This window comes from Mastigoproctus giganteus, chromosome 1 (assembly GCF_048544385.1).
Source record: "Mastigoproctus giganteus isolate SK-2022 chromosome 1, ASM4854438v1, whole genome shotgun sequence".
Lineage (NCBI taxonomy): Eukaryota > Metazoa > Arthropoda > Arachnida > Uropygi > Thelyphonidae > Mastigoproctus > Mastigoproctus giganteus.
In genome coordinates this window covers 169,452,257-169,471,445 of record NC_143575.1, presented here as the reverse complement: position 1 = coordinate 169,471,445, position 19,189 = coordinate 169,452,257, and the positions used below count along the sequence as shown (strand labels likewise).

General features: G+C 38.0%; 1 protein-coding gene across 12 annotated transcripts in view; it reads right to left on the bottom strand.

Annotated features, from left to right (window-relative positions):
* Nucleotides 1-19,189, bottom strand: part of LOC150091249 (tyrosine-protein phosphatase Lar-like) — a 1,641,114-nt gene that overhangs the window by 1,068,685 nt on the left and 553,240 nt on the right. For 11 of the 12 annotated variants that reach the window (XM_090374921.1, XM_090374965.1, XM_090374991.1 and 8 more), the window contains one exon: nucleotides 23-88. The gene's annotated coding sequence lies outside the window, so the exon portion shown is untranslated. Of the gene's footprint in view, nucleotides 1-22; nucleotides 89-976; nucleotides 1,017-19,189 lie in introns of those variants that run through there. The other variant, XM_090374948.1, reaches the window with a different exon arrangement.

Here is a 19,189-nt window from a genome sequence, read left to right as displayed (position 1 = left end):
AATATACATTATTATTACTTACCAATTAGCTGTCTTCAATAACCTTCAACAACGACACATGATATAACCCATACGGTTGAGTTGCTTTCTGTAATATAAAAAGACATTCTCAGAAATTTGAAATAATGTGCTCTGAAGAACAATTTTGGCAATTGATTTTTTTTAAAAATTAACTTCCATACTTTTAAATTACAATATTGGTCCAAGCTTGTAAACTGTACAATTTAATATTTTCAAGCCACACATATACCATGATCGTCTTAATAATTACGCAGTCATATATAACAAGTAAAGAAACATTTAACATTTTCTAGAAAGAGATGTGGCACCAGGAAACGGTTACAGTTAGTCGACGGCTAATGATTTCTTTCGAATCCCTCAAACCACCTGAAAAAAATGAGATGAACTCCAAGAAACTAGTTCCTAAACTTCGAATTTCTTAGGACTGTTTTGTTTTTTTTTTAAACTGAAAAAAAGATCATTTTTAATTAATCATAAGTAAATACAATAAACATATCACTTTCTCTTTAGCGTTTAACATTCCACTTCACAAGAGCAGCGCATACTTGCCTATTTCGTGAATTCCTACGCACTGATTGGCTGCTTTTAGCGCTAATAGTTTTCCGATAAAGAAATTAAGTGTGACCCATGGTGATTTTTCTTGAAGTCATGGTTGTTGATTCCATCAGGCTAGCAGATGGATCGACAATCGATCTATCTGCTAGCCGCTGCCTGATGTGCGTCCACATTTTGGGATTAAATTCTTACTGTGGGATTAGAATTTTCTACCTACGTTACTGATAACCTAAGCGGTTTGGGGGAGTATTCTACACTTTATCGGATCAGTAAAGCAATCAATGCCGATTCGATAAACTTAGTAAATCGATTGATATATAAGCTGCTCTTCTGATACATTTAGGTACAACCATTATCGATTGTTTCACTTTGTATATTTATTCCTTGGAATTGGACTTACCCGCTTAACATAACGCGAGACGCAAGATTTTGATTTGTAAATCGGGACTGTCCTGCTGAAATCGGACATAAGGCAAACCTTGTCCACTTTCTAATTCTGAAAGCAAAAAAATAAGATAATTTCTAAGTACCAACTGTAATCACCGTCTAAAAACAGTTAAATTTTACAAATGTTTTGAATTAAATAAATTGTTTCTGCCTTTTTCCCTGCACAGTCCACTAATATTTGCGATGATATCACTGTCCCGTAACTTTCCGACCATTGAACCCACAATACAAGAGATAATGTGCGATACGTATTAAGGAAATGGCTATCAAACTATACTTTTAAAGTGATCTTTTCATACTCCGTTGATTCGACCAACCAACTGTGAAGAACTGGTAATTCTATATTTGGTGTGTGGCTTATTAGGTTTTTGGACACTACAGCAGCTCCGTGATGATCAGTCAGATCTGCCCCTTAATTACCATTTTTATTCCCTGTACACGTTTCTAAAATGGGTAATAGCCCCATTAAGGGCCTATTAGAGAGAAGACCGTATTATTAGAAAGCTGATAATCAAGGATGAATACCAGAGTACAAATATAATTTCAGAATTATTGAATGGAGTTTTCTCCCTTCTTGTAAAACACATATACAATGGGCTGAAACTGAGGAAACCGTTGATTCATTTCCGATCGGATGATCTGAATAAGAATTTGTTTGAGAATTTCAGTAATTAAAGCAAAATTTTTTTTGTTTATATTTGAATTCCCCATGCGCCAAAACACCAAAGTTCAATTTAAATTACATAATTTTAGTATGATTTATAAAGCTTAATGCAAACAATAAACATAAGAGATTTTTATATTATAGAGTAAAATTATTAACTTAAATTTTAATGTAAATATACAAGCGGCTTGTGTCATTAAGTAGTTTTTCATCCATCCAAACTAACAGGGAGCTAAATGATTTCGTGATAACTGAGAAGAAAATGGAAGAGAAATTAAAATAAAATTTCTGTTTATACTCCGGCACCACAACCAAGTCAGTGGAGTTTACAATAAATCGTCAATACAAATATTTATCGTATTTAGTTTGTTGAAGTTAAACATAAAAAGGCGACTGGGGTAGGGATCTATTCAATCATATTAAGGAAGGCAGCACGGCAGCCTTTATCCATAATTATGAGAGAATCTTTAGATTTAAGAGAGCTCTCACGGACCGGAGATGTGCAAATATATCCCCAATTCAAAAAGGGGAATAAAAGGGTGATATGAGTAATTATACGTGTCAGCTTAACTTGTGTTCCAGGGAAAAAATTGAGTCACTCGTTAAAGAAGTAATGTAGTATCAGCTAGACAGGAGTACACTTATACTGCGGTCAGCATGGATTTGTTAATGGGCGATCTTGTCTGACAAATTTGATTGGATACTATGATGCAGTAATAAATGAATTGAATGCAAAATACTGTTTGTTTATGTCATACTTGGATTTCGGGAAAACTTTTTATACTGTTGCACATAAGACTGCTGTATAAAAATTGGAGCAGCGTGATATTAAGGGCAAAGTTACTGGGATGGATAAAGGGCGGGTTGAGTGAGAGCAGACAGTGGTAATCAATGGACACTGCTTTTCGTGGACTAATATTATTTAGTGAAATTCCCCAGGGTATAATGCTAGGCTCATTGTTGTTTTCTACATATATTAATGATTTGACGAAGGTGTATCAGGCTTAACGCCAAAGTTTGGAGATGATACAAAGTTCGCAGGGTGGTTTATGATAGTAATCAAAGTAAGCTACTGCAACAAGATCTACGAAAATTACACAGATAAACTGAGAAATGGCAGTTGAAGTTTAACATTGACAAATGCAAGGTATTACATACGGGTAGCAGCAATTCCAGATTAGCGTACCAACTGTGTGGTACTACACTCAGGTTAGTGGAAAATGAAAGACTGGGGGGGGGGGGATGTAATTGTGCCATATGGAGTTCTTAGAGCAATGCCGACAGGATATCTCACGGGATTTTCTCAATGATATACAGGAACTCTGCTAGGAAGTATAAGGGGGCGATTATCTCGCTGTGCAGAGTAATGGTCAGGCCACACCTATGGTACTGCATATAGGTCTGGGCACCTCGTTTTAGGAAGGATATAGATCTGCTGGAATGGATGCAGAGAAGGGCAATGAGAACGAAAAGACACTCTTACCAAGGAAGGCTTCAGTTCTCCAAATTGCAGCGACTGGATATTAGGCACCTGCGAGGTGATCTGACTGAAGTGTTTAAGGCTTTGAATGGATTGAGCATGCTCAATGCTGATGCATTCTTCTTGTTCCAACAACCACATTAGGGAGTCATAAATTCAAACTAAGGAAAGATGGATGCAGAATAGATGTGCGGAAGTTTTCCTTCATCCAGCAGGTGGTTGATTGTTGGAAGAAATGTCCATCAGTTGTGGAAATGAATAGTTTGAATAAATTCAAGGAAGATGGATAGGTGATGTTGTGCTTTTTAGACACATGCTTTATAATCTAGCTTTCTTGCATCATTTGCTATTACTAATACGTAATGTTTATATGATGCACAAATTAAAGAAAAAAATTGGAAAGCACCTTCAGTTTACGTGGTCTGATTAAAAACAGCGTCACAGTTTTCTCTTGCATGTGACTGGCTGTGTGTTCTTCCAAATATAGAGATTAAATATGTATTAAATTTGCTTTCGGACAGTCATTCACGTATCCCGCGTGTAATGCTGGACAATATCTACGAATCGAATTCTGATATTCTCAACAAGGTCATCTGGTTATCTTAAGTGAGTTTTCACATATACATATAAAAAAAAAAAAAGCTACGCATTTCTTATTTTAATTATATTAACTCTAAAGCAACCCCGTCAAGACAACCGCAATAGACGGTCGATCGCAAACTAATTCTAATATGCTGCAAAAGGTTTTTAATACTGTATTTGATAATTCCAAAAATGATTAAAGTAAAAGGTTTCCAGAAACTTGATCACACATATACGCAGTGAAATAAATTCAAAAGATAAACTAATTAAGAGAGCATAAAAGTAAATGTATGGAATTAAAACAAGTTAAGTAGAATTAAATGAAATTTAGCTTTGCTCGTCTTCAAATGGGGCAACCAATGGAACTGATTTCGATCTTGTTCCGGGATCGAAGATCAAAATAAAAAAACATCACCACAGGGCTACCGACACGCAAAATCTAAATTTGATTTCCATCAGTCGATAAACAAGTTTCTAAACAGACGGTGTTTGCAATTAGAGTGGCAACCAGCTCGTTATAAGATGGCGGATCAAATTAAAAACAGTCAGTATATCCCCAACAGTCCCATCACATGTCAATTTGATTTGGACTGGAGTGTAAACATCGAAATTATTAAGGGCACATAGACATGCGCATGGTGATCTGAACTCCCACTTCTATTTTTTTCCCCCCACAGAGTACTAAAGAAAGAAACAATTATTAATGAGATTAGTTTCCATCTGTCAGTTTTTAGAACCAAAAACAGCAACAACAATACTGTCAACCATAAATGGTTGTCGCTACCATCAAAACGCGTTCTACTTTGAAATAATTGGAATAGGCAAAGAAGCATTTATAACTGCATTAGTAATTACGTATGGTTTGTTTTTCTCCCCTCCTTTTTGTTAAAGCGTGTTTTGATTGAAGGCTTTTTTGACTAAAAAAGAAATGCAAACTTTTGACAATTGATTTCTGCTAGACCGTGGTGGACTAACATTTCTTAAGAATCGTGTTAGAATGAAGAATTATCAACCCCATTCTATCAGAAAGAAACTTCAAATAAAATAAATGCCTAGTGAAGAATTCTGCTATTATGAAGGCTAAACAGGATACTTCTTTTCAAAGAGAATTCAACTACACGAGCGGAACAAAGAGGTCACAACACACTCTTATGCAAAACAATGTATACACATGTAAATGCAAAATGAAATACTCTCGAGGAGAATCAAGAAGTACCGGTAATTACAAGCAAGTCACTCACGCGCACCAGTCAGCACGCATATTCTGACATAATGATCTAACGACAGGAAGTTCCATAATGATCTAACGACAGGAAGCAACGAAGAGGTCATGTATCTGGGCTTACCTCTGACGGGTGAGCCCACAGATATGACCTTTCGGTTAGCTGAAGTCAAAGAGAACAGCACGAAACAGCCCAATCCTTCATGTCCATCGTTTTACCGCTGTAGAACGGACAACTGAAACAACAGCTCCACCTGCAGGCAAAAACAAAAAACTGCTCATCGTTTACACCGCAGTATACAAGTTAGGTTATTTGGAAGACGTAAAACAAGCGATGGTTTAATTTTTGACCCCTTTGAACACGGTTTCACAGTGGCAACATTACACATAATGGATAGAGATATTCAATATGCAGGACAATAGTAGCGAAGTGGACCATACGTGCGTGATACAATATTCGAAGCTTATTAAAACTTTTGGACCAAGTCCGTCAAACTTTATTAAACAATGATGATCCGAAGGGTAGATTCAATTGCCAAACCATCTCAGAAATGACCAAAGAAATTACTATAAACGCAAAATCGAAATGATATGCGAAAGATTCTTCAATCAAGCCTTGCTTAGACAGGGGAAAAGACATTTTGTAGATGACTTTAGTAAGAATTCCATTTTGAGAATCCAAAAAGCATAGAAATTAAACTGCCGGTTTACAAAAGAAATAATTCTAAAAACTCGGTGGGGGGAACGGTAAGAAATAAAGCGAGCCGAGACGGAAATAGAAGCAATAGAAATAGCAGAAAATATAGTACACGAAGTAAAGAACGGAAGCAATAATTCACAAAACTGACAAGGAACTTTTGCAACGTTAAAAGCCGTCTGGATTTCTTTGTTTTTCTTAGATTTTCAGGAAACCACAGCTCTTTCTGTTTAAGTGGTGGGCATTTAACTAGAAGCACTCTGTCCATGAAATATGCGAACAATGGAAGCTCATCATGAGCTACATCGATATACGGCAGGGTTATAAACAGAAATTAGTCATTCGCTTGGGATGCATTATTACCATTAGTGACATACGGGGGGGGGGAACAAAAGTATCCCTCGCGGCCAGTGTCGTTTTCCTATGATGGGTGTGGCATAATGGCAAAAGACGACTACATGGAAATTACCTCCCACATCTTCTGCTCATTTAAAATATACACCAGGTGGAGCTACCGGTAATAATCATTTAAATAGCCTGAAAACGTGTTTCCCTTCCCCTTTTCCAGTTTTCCGAATTAAGGATAACTACGAATTAATATTTAAATACGTCCATCCATGCAGATAGAATTTAATCTGAAGGAATAGTAGAAAATTTTCGGATCAGTTTTCCTAATCACGTTAAACGTAATTTGGTGCTCGCCATTACACACACCTGACCAAATGGTTTAATGAATACTTGAACAACTGTACAGGTTATTAGGAGAAGACAAAAGGGAACTGATGACCAGCCGACACGACCAGTTACACGAGACTTACAATAAACTGTATGTTCATTTGTTTGTCAGTCGGCTAATCGCGTTAGCCACCCAGCGGATTCATATCACAGGGGGACTTCCAACCAAACGATAAACTTATCGGAGTCGGTAAGGAGTCACCGCAGCTATTACGATGAAATTAATGCATGGAACGCAGAGCGCGTTTTAGAATGAGGCACACGATTGGTGATTATGAAATGACAATCTGGCAAACTTCCAGCAGCAGAAATCGCTGCCACTTTGCGTGCAGGAGACGGAGCGTTTCAAATCTATTGTTATCGACTCGGACCGAGAGAAATTGTCGCTTCTAAAAAGGGAAGAGGACGCGAGAAAGAGCTGTTATGTGACCCGATTTGCTAACCAGAAATAGAGAGAGAGAGAGAGAAAAACGCAAATATGAATTTAAAACAAAAAAAAAAGTAGACATTTAATAAATCCATCCTAGAAAACAATGGTTAATTAAAAATAGGTCTTGCAAACGGAAGATTAATCGCATCCATGAATTCGAAAAACTGCACGCGAGGTTTTTCGGTCTTAAAAATCTTCTTGTGACTTATATATTACGCTTTTAATGGATCAAAGAAACTAAGTCCATTACACTAACTGTTATTTAATGATAACACAGCCTTCAGTTACACCGGAAGTCAAAATATCCTTGCAAAAACCTAAGAATAGTTACTATATGGAACAAGACACTTTCGATGGTTGGTGGTGTCCAATCTCATCGGAATCCTTTTGCTAATTATCGTATTTAAACGACTAACTCAATTCTCGGGGTTTTATATATTTAAAAGAATAAAATAGCTTTTAAACTTAAATTTTAACGAATTTAATACACAATTTTAAAAGCCTTAAATTTCACTTAATTAAATGAATTAGTCCTCTACACAATATCAGGAGCAATTTTAAAAATTTTTATTCGCCTTAAGAAAGACCTCGTTAACTTTTTCTAACATCCTGTTCTAAGTCATCTTTCGTTATGGAAACGGCCATCGCACTATCGGAGTATCACCTGAGATTGTCATTAAATGTTCCCACACGGGCCAATATTCCGCAACATCCAGCCTGTCTTAAGGAACGGTGCAACCAAAAATAACGCCTTAGCTATAAACCTGCAGAATTACACAGACAGGTCGTATAAGACCTGTTTTGCTGCGTGTTGCTATCAGGTATTATGGAACAAAGCATTCAACACATCCCTTCAGAGTACCACGCGGGGAAACAACAAATACGGCAATAGGCAAACCATGATAGCGATCAATAATGTCATTAGGGGGATAGTTGGCACAGTACCAGCAAACAGCCAGCCCTATTGATATCACAATAAACTACAGCTTGCTTTCACGGCATCGCTGTGTGACGCTCGTTGTACAATGGGAACTCGTGTGTGCATCTGCAATTAATTTCCAACAAACACTTGGGAAAAGGACAGCGACGTGCATTTGTAAAAATACCGGAAATATTACATGACATTTGAATACTGATAAATTAGAGTTGCTTTTGTTATTAGTCAAAATCTAAACTTACTGGACTTTCCTATCATTACTCTAACGCAGACAGGATAATATGCATTTTCGAGGGGGTGGGGGAGGCATGGAAATTATCACAGCTTGAAAAAGAGGCTGCATAATTTTAAGTTTTACCTTAAATTTTAACTACTTATCACAATACTATTTTTACCGAATACTATAAGAAAAGATTCCTAAATCAACAGAAGAAATTAATAAACAAAATAAATTTTATATTTATACTCCAGGATGACCACACAGGAGTTCACAAGAAGCAGAGAATACAAGAAACAGTGTCGTATGGAAACGATTGAACACGTTCACTCAAAACACGTGTACTCTTTAGCAAAAGACGGGTTAGTAATTTTATGGTATACAGCTAGGTGGCGCAGTTTACTGAATTCAAACGTTTCTTCCTTCCTCTTACATTTATACTGCTCGTTCACTGATACTGACATTTTTAAAACTTTCATTAAACATCATCGGAAAGAATAACACAAAAATAAAAGGAAATCCCTCAAAATCCGGAGTCTCACACGTTTACATCACATAACAGATCATGTAATTAAATCGCAGTCAGGTGACCACAAAGCTTTGCCTAAATAGATGCGTAAGAGTTTGTAACCAACTCTAAGAAATTAAATTTTTAGCAAAGTAATAGCTTACAGCCATAAAATGAAACGGAAGGTTATATTATCAAGCTGAAATTGTCCATCCCGGAGGCTGGGCACGATCCAAATATACACTCATGACCCAATACATTATGACTAACCCTTGTTTCCACGTCTGGATACATCCCACGAGTGAAGTCACTGACCGGCGCAGGGTGGAAGGACCTAAAGAGCAATGAAGAGTTCTTCTTCTAAAGGAATTTGAACGGTAAATTATTTGCGGCGCTGGGAAGACAGAGATGGGCAGCAACTGCAGGCATTGTGGAGGGCCGCCGTAGGGAAGATGTGGCGGGAATGGTCAGAGGGACACACAACCACCAACGTGCCGGAACAGGAAGACAGAACACCTTTGGTTGACAGTCAAAGTGAACTGCAGTTGGCATGTGCTGTCCGGAGCAACAGACTGTTCAGGATCTACAACAAGGGCGCACAAAGAAAGAGTTTCCGAGCACACCATCCAACGGATGTTCTTGCGGATAGGCCTAGGAAGTAAGTGACCTGCTAATATTCCCATGAGACCGACCGTTATCGACACATACATCTACAGTAGGCATGGGAGGGGGGCACCGTTCCTGGACAGAGGACTGGAAGAGTTGCCTGGTTTGATGAATCGATTCTAGCTCCATGCCGATGGACGGGTAAGTATTCCACAGCGAGTAGTTGGACGAAAACAGGCCGGCGACGGTGGTATCAGTTTGGGAGATGTTTTCATGGACATCTATTCCCCTCATGCCCACTGAATACAACCTCACCGCCAGATCCTATCTCGGCATTATTTCGGACCTATTTTTGTCCAAAATGATGACCGTATCCAGATGGCACTAGACTCTTTCACTAAAATAACGTGGTTACAATGCCGGGTTGTGTAGGAATAGTTCTAGGTTCAAGTCCAGACATTTCATGTGCTGCCTTGGCCACCAGATTGATGTTCGCTGCATTTGCCAATCCATGTCAGTGCCTCGCTCCGTTGCCGAACTCCTCGACGTCATTCTTTGTCCTACCAAACTAAATAAAGTGTTACATTGGTGAGTGACAAATTCCTTTCGCGGCAGTAAATGCCATAGGATTCAGGATACCCGAGGACACCTTCCCCGGTCTCGTGAAGTCGATGCCACACTGAATGTAAGCGGTTATCACAGGGAACGGCGGTTGAACACGCTATTAGGTAGGCGGCCGTAATGTTTTAACTCATGAGTGTATGTAGTAGTGTTTTATACCTCGCACAGTCCACTCCTCACTCTAAACGCAAGTAAATGGCATGATACTGCTAAATAAGTGATAATAGTTGTAAAATAACCATGATCGTTCTCCCCCCCCCCCCTTTTTTTAATATCTCCTTCACAGCGACAGCTGCAACAGCACCATAAGAAACAGCGAGGGAAAATGGAGAAAGTAGAGTTTCAGACAGGGGAAGTCAAAGTCTGAGTGTGCAGTTGGAAGAAGAGTAAAGGCAATATATGAATTGAAAAGGGTGGGGAAAAGAAATTTTAGGCCAAGACGATTAGAAAGTCTTTGATAATGAATATTACAACGAAGTTATGCAAAAGTACCACCACTGAAAAGAAAGGAATCAGAACGAATAATTAAGGCAACTGATATGAGTGGCAGTTGAGATAACTGAGGTTGTGAAGAAAACGTACGAACTTGATATATTGAAAAATAAATTGAGATTGTAACTGAGACCACGTATATTTGTGAAATGAATGAGGAAGTTTTGGAAAGAACATACCGTATTAACGAACTGGGTATATCCTCGACAGTGTCTCCATCACCAACTCCGACTCTGTCCAGTCGCTAGTTGATATGACAGGCTGCCACCTAGAGAAATACCAACAGTCAAGTGTCAACAGTCAAGTGGACTATCTAGCAGCCGGCCTAGGAAAACAGTTTTAAACTGTAACCTCAAAATGTAATGTCCACTGGATCTCACCATAACCTCAAAAGACATCACTTATACTGCGTGATAGAAGGGGATTGGGGACCGTAATAATTGGAGAGGAAGATTTCATCTAAATAATAAAATAAATTTTCTGTTTATACTCCGGGACGGCCACACAATCAGAGGAGTTCAAAAGATAGAATACAAGAAACAGCTCCGTATTTAGCAGACACACGAATTGGACCATGGTCAGCCAATACGCACGTACTTATGAACCTTCTCCCTGACCACTCGATTAAGTGGACAACCGCATTGCATATACTTTCCCCTCTAATTCAGATGCTGCCCATCACTTCGCAATGGAGAAAATACTGTGAATACAAGCGAATACCAATTCATATTCAAGTGGAATTAACACAATCGTAAGGTTTCTAACATATCTTAGGGTTTCTAGGAAAGATTTGGAACATACGGAATGTCCATCCTATAGGAATGCTGTTTTCATTCTAACGAGAGTTTATTTTTTTAAACCCAATTTAATAATAAAAAAAAACTGTAAACAACTGAGCTCTTTGAACAGTTATTTTTATTGCATCTTATTAAATAAGTTTACATCTAAGCAAAGCAGAGTGTTTTTTTTTCAAGTTAGCTAACTTCGAAACATTATATGCAAATGCTCGATATTAGTTTACAATTTTTTTTATTATGAAGCCTATTTAAACAAGTAGAGGGATAAAAGGTGGAGCATCCAACAAATCTTGTTCGGTACTAAGTAACCTAAATACCATATCTAAAACAATCAACCGAAAGCTTCCCTGAGAGGAAATGACATTCTCGGCTACTCGACAGAAGCATCCCTACTTCAGGGACTAGTGCAACGGGCACATACCTGTGGCACGAGACAACACCGTACCAAGTTATGCACTGAAAGTAGCATTACGTGCAAATGGCGATCAATCTCGCACTTCCACCTCCAGAAAGTTTGTGTTGAAGTCCTTTTCTGCTGAGAAGGTCACTCCAGGGACAAATAAGGAAAGAGGCGCGTGGGGGGAAGGGGGAGAAGAACACAGTGATAAACTAAAAGTATACGAAACAACAAACGGCGACACACTACAGGTGAGTTAGTGATATATACCGAAGATGCTTCTCGTGTACGTTCGAGACGTGCGCACAACATTTTACGACACTTGAAGGATTAAATAATTTAATGTACTGAATTCTCAGGAGATTGCGCAGATAGTTTTCGCGTTGGTTGTGTGTGCGCATAAATTTTCAGTGAGAGATCTTAGAGGCATCCTAAAGATGGCATTTTGCAGTAAAGGGAACTGGCTTTAAACCAAAGAGCATTTTATTGACTACTGCGAATGATTATTTTCGAAGATTTTTTTTTTCGCTTATGAATTAAGCAGGAATGTAAATAAAGAGGGTAATAACCGCCTAGACGGGTTGCTGTAACCAATTTTATCAACAGACGTGCTCAGTTCAGAAACAAATCTATGTAGAATGCGCTTTTATAAGAAGGATATATGAGTTGTGAAAATTCAGTTTATTTTACACGATTAAGAGTGGAATATGTTCATCCATAAGGAGATTTACTTCGCATATCCACTTTAAGGTTATGGGTATTACGATTTTGAATGTTATGTTACAAAGCTGACATTTCTTTCAAGGATCTCATTTGCATATAGAACAAATTATGGACTTAGAGACTGCAATAGGATGAAAGAAGGTTGAGATCTTACACTCGAGGATGACAGAGAATTATAAACGCCCTAATTAATCTAATAAAGACTGTTCAAATAGTTATCTATAAAACTGGACATTTCCAGCTTAAAAGCTGAAATATGCGCTAGCTTGCCATGTATCACAAAACGAAAATACATATGAAAATGAAACTTGCATCGTGTTCAAATTAATGAATAATAAATTGGAACTGTTAGAGAAACAAGTTAGGTACAAACTATCTCGCTCAAGAAATTTTGAACGCTGTTCTCATTTCAACAACAATCCAAAGAAATTCGGGTCTGAAAGTCATCTTCTTCAAGAGAACATTTTATCATGCGCTGTTAATTATCAATCTGTTCTGAAGGAATATACATCAAATCAATGTTACTACGCAGAGGATCTAAAAACACCAGATGAAAAGAGCCCGTCGTAGTCAGCTGGTTTAAGTAATTAGCATTCAGAATACAGCATTTCTAAAATATATATAACAAACAATGTTACATTTCAGGTGCGTTATATTTTCATTTCTTTAAATTAAAAACATTTTATTTTCCTGTGATTAACGGAAGGCAAACAAATTACTAATTATCTCATCGCCAATTAATTAATTAGTAATATATAAAAAACTGGTTTCACTTCACTAAGCATATCAATGTAATATTCATTCCAAGTTTTGTATCACTTTAATCACAACGCACGTGAAATGCGGTAAGTTTCAGGCACTGTGATTTAACCAATTACACAAATGGCAAAGAGTACCTCAGATCGTAATATGCTGTCAACACTTTCGTAATGCGTTTACCTATTTATTCCAGGATTTTAATAACAATTACAACACAATTCGTATTTTACGTTTCTGCTGCGATTAATATAATAACAAATAGTAATGATCATGATTTATGTATTGTCATTTGTTATTATATTAATCACAGCAGAAACTGCGCTGGCCTGGAGGGCTCAGCCACCACGGTCAGCAGAGCCCCAGTAAAATTAAATCGGCCCTTAATAAAGCATTGTTTTCTTTAACTTCGTAAAAGAAAAGGAAAAAAAAATCTGCGCCATGCATTAAATCACCACTAATACGCAAGTTCCAAAATGAACACCGAATTGCCAACAGCAAGAACACCGACCTTCGGTTGCAGAACACTTTGAACCCATGAATATCTATATCTCTCGCTCTCGCGCGCAAGTATGTCTATAAAAACAGTCATAATTAAGTCCAGATGTTTCAAGTGGGACGTACGCAAGAAATTAAAACGACAGAGTAAAATCACAACAAAATATCCTCACTTCACGAGGTTCTTAATTAGTGAGGCTTCTTTTCATTTCGGATTTAATATACTTAAAACGTGTATGTGAGCGAGAGAGAGAGGGAGATGAAATAAGAGCACATTAGAAATTGAAGAACGAAATCGGAGAAGCTTATCATGAACCGGAAAAGTGTGTACACATCGCTGCACCACAACGTTAGTCACCGCTGTCTTAGAGAAGGGTAAAGAAGTCCGCAGAACGCCTGCAGGTTGCACGATATGTTTGCACCCAGAAGAGCAGACCAGAGAAAAAAAAAAAAAAGTGTAATTAAGTGAGCCCAACTTCAATATCCTGCCTTCCCCGATTTCAAAACGATACCTTTAATAATGTCATCAGTCTATCCGGTCGATAAGGCAAATAGTGTAATTAGGTTTGTGAATAAATTCTGTTTTTAACTGCAGAGGGTTCGTGGCATTCATGCACGCGGAGAAGAAAAAAAAAAACTGTCCACCATGAAGCGGATCTCGCGTCAACAGGACTGGAAGGAGGATGTCGATGGTGGCAGCATGTGTGTGATAATTATGAGAAACTCTGATGAGACGAATAAAGAGCATTTCAAGACAGCGAATATACAGCAGGAATGACCTTTCGACAGCGAAAATATGATAAGGAAGGAGACAGAGGTAGGGTGATGTGAAGAGCCATCATATACCGCACGAAAAGATGACTTATGTAATTACCGTGATGCCATCCCACAAGGAAAAGAAGAAATAAAGAAAATGTCTTGGTATGGAAATGGAATAATCACGAAAGGGCGTTTTCAGACTCATTCCAGATGCAGCTTTAAGATCTTGCAGCGACGGCCTCTTTAAATATACCTTTAGAAGTTTCTAATAAGGAATATTCATGGATTGGTTTGGTAAGAAAGCAAGTTCGTCTTTTCGTATTTTAGGCGTTTTGAAAGATATTGAGTGAATTCCCTGCAGCAGATTTGCATTTCATGTAAAATCATGTTTCATTCGAAGTGCATTTTTTAAAAAAATATATTACTCAAAAGAATACAGAATCCTCGAATGGAAAATTTTCATCTGTAAAAGAATCTTTATATGCGGACAGTCTCGGGTGAACTTTATAGGTAAAACGATGCGTGGGTCATCAACTATCGAAATCGTTCAAGTCCATCACATTGTTTGTATTGGCTTAAACTAACAACCCACCGAAACTTTCTTGAAACTAACTCCTCCGTAATACCGAAGCTCAATCTACCCAACGACAGTGTTTGAATAAAACATCACTTTGGAATATATGCTGGAATGGATACGTATCCTTGTACTGACAACTTGTGCGCGAAGTTCTTAAGGCAACCAAGTTACTTTCTTGAAAAATAAAACCGGTGGAAGAGAGATGACTTAACACTTGCTATGGTCGAAATAAAGCTCAGCACGCAAAACATAACATTCGCAAATGGCGTCCATTTTACAGTGGAAGGAGTCGGAAAAATACCAAAAGGAAATCTCTATCTTGACATTATGATGGGCAAGGCTTAAATACAGGCGAAAGCAAGATTTTGTTCAAAAAATCGGAACTTTTAAGAATGAGAGAATGGACACTAAAGTGAAGTGTGTATTTTACCACGATTTGTTGCATCTGGAAATAACTAGAATCCGTATCCACTGTGACCGCATCTAGGGAGACTTCAATGCACTACAGTTCAACAACTCCTTATGATCATACCCAATTAGCAATCGCAAGATATGTACTCAAAGTATGACAATAAAGAAAGCTCCACTCTATGAGCATGATATTCTCTAATTCCCCTCCATCTTTGCGGAGAAATGAATGCTCTTTAGGTAATCTCGTGGATATTTCCTTTACGATAGAGTCAACTGGTTCAAATATAATCTATTAATATTTTTATATCAATTCCTTTTCCGAAATTGTTTCCCATTAGAGAGTGTAAAATTTAAAAGCTGTTAAATTTGTGAGATTTAAAATGTATACATCTGACATAATATAACCCGAAATCATCTTTGACAAGCTCGTATTTCAAAAAGGCAAACTCCTTTCGAAACAATGCGCATTTCTAAGCATCAGTCTAGACGTAATTAGCCCACCGTATCACATTCCACAACTACACGCTCCGTCACTACATAATCTTCCGACAACGGTCGTAAACACCCACTTCTTTACCTAACGCGAACAAATGTTTTCATTAAACGAACACCTTGAAAGAAGATTGAAGGATAGGACAGTAAAATTATGTCTGGATGACACATCTTTACCAACCCATTAGCACAACGGTAGCAGAGGTCACATGTTTTTCTATATAAGTCGGTTTCTCTGTTGGAAGATACTCAAAACTAATGGAAAAAATATTATGACCAGCCCAGCTAAACGCTGCTCCACCTGAAACTTCGCTGCATTAGACAGAATTCAAAGGCGATCCTTCCGAAATTAGAAGCGAGTAACAAAATACATTTAGCCACGAAGAAGACAACGCCAATAACATAGACAAAGTACCTCTCACGATCTCTGATATTTTGGAGATCACTTCATTCTGAAAACGGATACATCCAGCAAAAGCAACATGCCTTTAGTATCAACAATGCATTCTAATGAACAGAATTAACATATTTGATAAATTAATCTTCCTCTTCTTATTGTCCATGGTTCGGAATAATCACTTTGATTCCTAAAGAGAGAAAGCAAACATGAAAGTGATTCAAACAGCCGATCACTGGAAACTCCTGTTTAAAACAAGTCAGTACGGACAAGACTGAAGTGAACTTTTCCACTTAAAAACTAAGTTCTCCCCACGAACCATGCTCGATACCTGCCTGGCATATTGCGCAGAAAAATATAAAAGTATTTCTCCCCTCTATTGGATTTCGCCTACAGCATTCTGTTGACATCAACTGAAATGGCAGAATTTCTGCAAATCGTACTTTACCATATTAACCTGAGATTTTTTTTATGTCGCGTGATACGCGTCGAATCGTTTCGGATTAAAAGGAATTGCCTTTGAGAAAACTGAAATAAAAACATATTGGCAGAGACCAAAACTTCCAGTCGATTTAGAGCCAGAGATGATTATGTCTTGGTATCCGATGGCATGTCTTTTATGCGTAGAGGCATCACATTTCTTATTATCCTTTGCATTCATTCCGTAAAGCAAACATGAACTCGCATAAAAGCTATGCAGGAAGGACTTACTGCCAATAGCGTTATTAAATTCGAAGAAAAACAGGCAGACAGACAGACACGAAGCTTCGAAATCTTAAGTCTTCCAAGCCATGCTTGATGGACCGAGGGAAAAAAAAAAAAATGACTGCTTCAAAACTAACACAGCCTTTTAAATCTGAGAAATAATCCATTTTGCTAAAAAAAATTCCCCCGCAGCAAAACTCAAACTACCATTTTATGAAATAAATATTTAATAAGAGAGAAGACAGAGTCCACAAGTTCATGCATTAGTAAGCACGTGTTGAATACGTCATCATTATACTCGTAATTACATTCGTGGAGTTATTAGAAATTTATATCAGCTTCGAACTGATACGTTTACTTTATAATGAAATGCAATTACAATGAATTGACTAATTTGGATAGGGATTTCGGTCAGACAGCGAGATATAATCATTACCTCCCTCTTCTTTTTCCTAATGCAAACAGGAAGACCAAAATTGTAGAACCCCTGTTAATTCGAGTCACAATCTTATTAATAAAAAACAAAAAAAAAAAACATATCGCGACACCTAACTAAGTAGATCTAGATCTTACCTCTCAACCCTTTATTAAATTTATAAAATCTTACTGGTGCTACAAAATAAAGCGCCAGGTTGTTCCAAAACTTAACCCTTTGGTCGAAAGAGAATTTTCTTATATGCAGTCTACAACTATCCTTTTGTACATGTTCCACTACTTTGTGCCATCTGAAAGAGTAAAGAAAATTCATTTCAATCAAGCTTTTCAATAAAAGTCTGATTGAAACAGAGCCTTAAATATTTCGAATAACAAGTCTGTCAATTCACTGTTCTACGACTATAAACAGACAAGCCGGTTATTGTGCTACACTGCGACAGTAAATTTGCTCCGTTGTCCTCTAAATACACATTATGTTAAAATCTCTTGTAGTACCTTCTCTGAAGATGCTTATAATACTGACAGTAAAAATAAAACGCATTATTTCTCCCCGAGCCGATGAACTTGAACAAAAAGCTTGTATACACGCGTCGGCCATCTCACTTGTAAACCGACAGAAAAGCTACTCAGAATTAATCTATACAGGTTACGCAATGGATTCCTGTGAAGAAAAATCCTGCTAAAAAGGATTGTAGAAGTGACAGAAGTACTTAGGTTTTACTCTATGTATAGCCAAGGTGCAGCAAAGTATTGTTTGTTGTTCTGATCTTCCTTGCCTTTTTTTACCGAGAGAGAGAGAGAGATGGGGAAAGTTAAGTGGCTTTGCTTGCTCCTACCTGCTCTTTCCTTTACGCTGACCCTACTCGTGCAAGTTCAAAAGCAGTGTTATCGTCCGTCTTTCTCGGTATACAGAGACCAATCTTACAACCCCCCAGTCTAGTTCCCAGGAGACTTTGCTAACAGCAATACTATTTCCCGGGTCAACAGGAGTTGCATAGAGATTACATATTACACAGGTCTCTTCTCCACTCCTTTGGAAAATGGGATTCTCCTCACGTGACTGGAGATTACGTCATACTTCGTACAAAGAGTAATCATGGCTAGGCTTTGAGTCCTCTCTAACTTCATTATCTTCAAGTTAGTGTATCGGGATTATTGGTACCAATTAAATTGAGTTCAAGTCAGTGTGTTAGAGCCACTTCGACAAAACTGTTTTGATTGTGATTGCCCTTCCCTCTTCTATCCCACCAACTAGTGAACGTTCTTATCCCTTGCCCTCAGACGATTTCGCTCCATTCCCCCCCCCCCTTTAGATCCGTGTTCCATTCACAGGAGACTTAACTGAATTATTTAGAGAAGTTACCGAGTTAAACTGGATTCTTCAATCGTAAGCGAGCGCGAGCAAATTGGATGATGGGCGAATGAGAATTCATTGTGAGCAACAACGCTTAGAGTAGTTGCAGAATCACCCAACGAACAGAACGCAAACAGTGCTTTCACAAAATGGGTGATAAAACAGCGTCTCTCTCTTTCTCTCTCCCCCACCCCCAGACTGAAACAAGAAAAAATATATTTTAAAACGGTTTCTCTTGTTTAGGTCTGTGATAATTTCCATTTTATTGTGTTGGAGATTCCTTCCATTTATTCAATTTTTTGAAGTGTGCAACGATTTTAGAATTTTGGGTGGAGGGAATGTGAAAGAATCAGAACCACACTGAACTAGTCAAGAGCGGAGGAGAAACAGGGGATTCGGCACGGTTCCTAAATGTAGCACATCACGTGAGTTGCCTTAACCGTAAAATAAATGCCGTCAGTTACATGGAGACCGTCGGCCACGTCTCGCACGACCCCGCCACCTGCAGAGTTATTACGATGTTAGTTCACCTGTCACGCTCTCTTTGAAAGCTTGGACCTACAGTATTTTAAGTAAACACGTAGGTAGGAGCCTTTGCGATTCTCTACGATAAAGACGAGTTGCTGAATGTTTCCATTCAATCCTCTTGTTAACATTTCTCCAACAATTCGCAC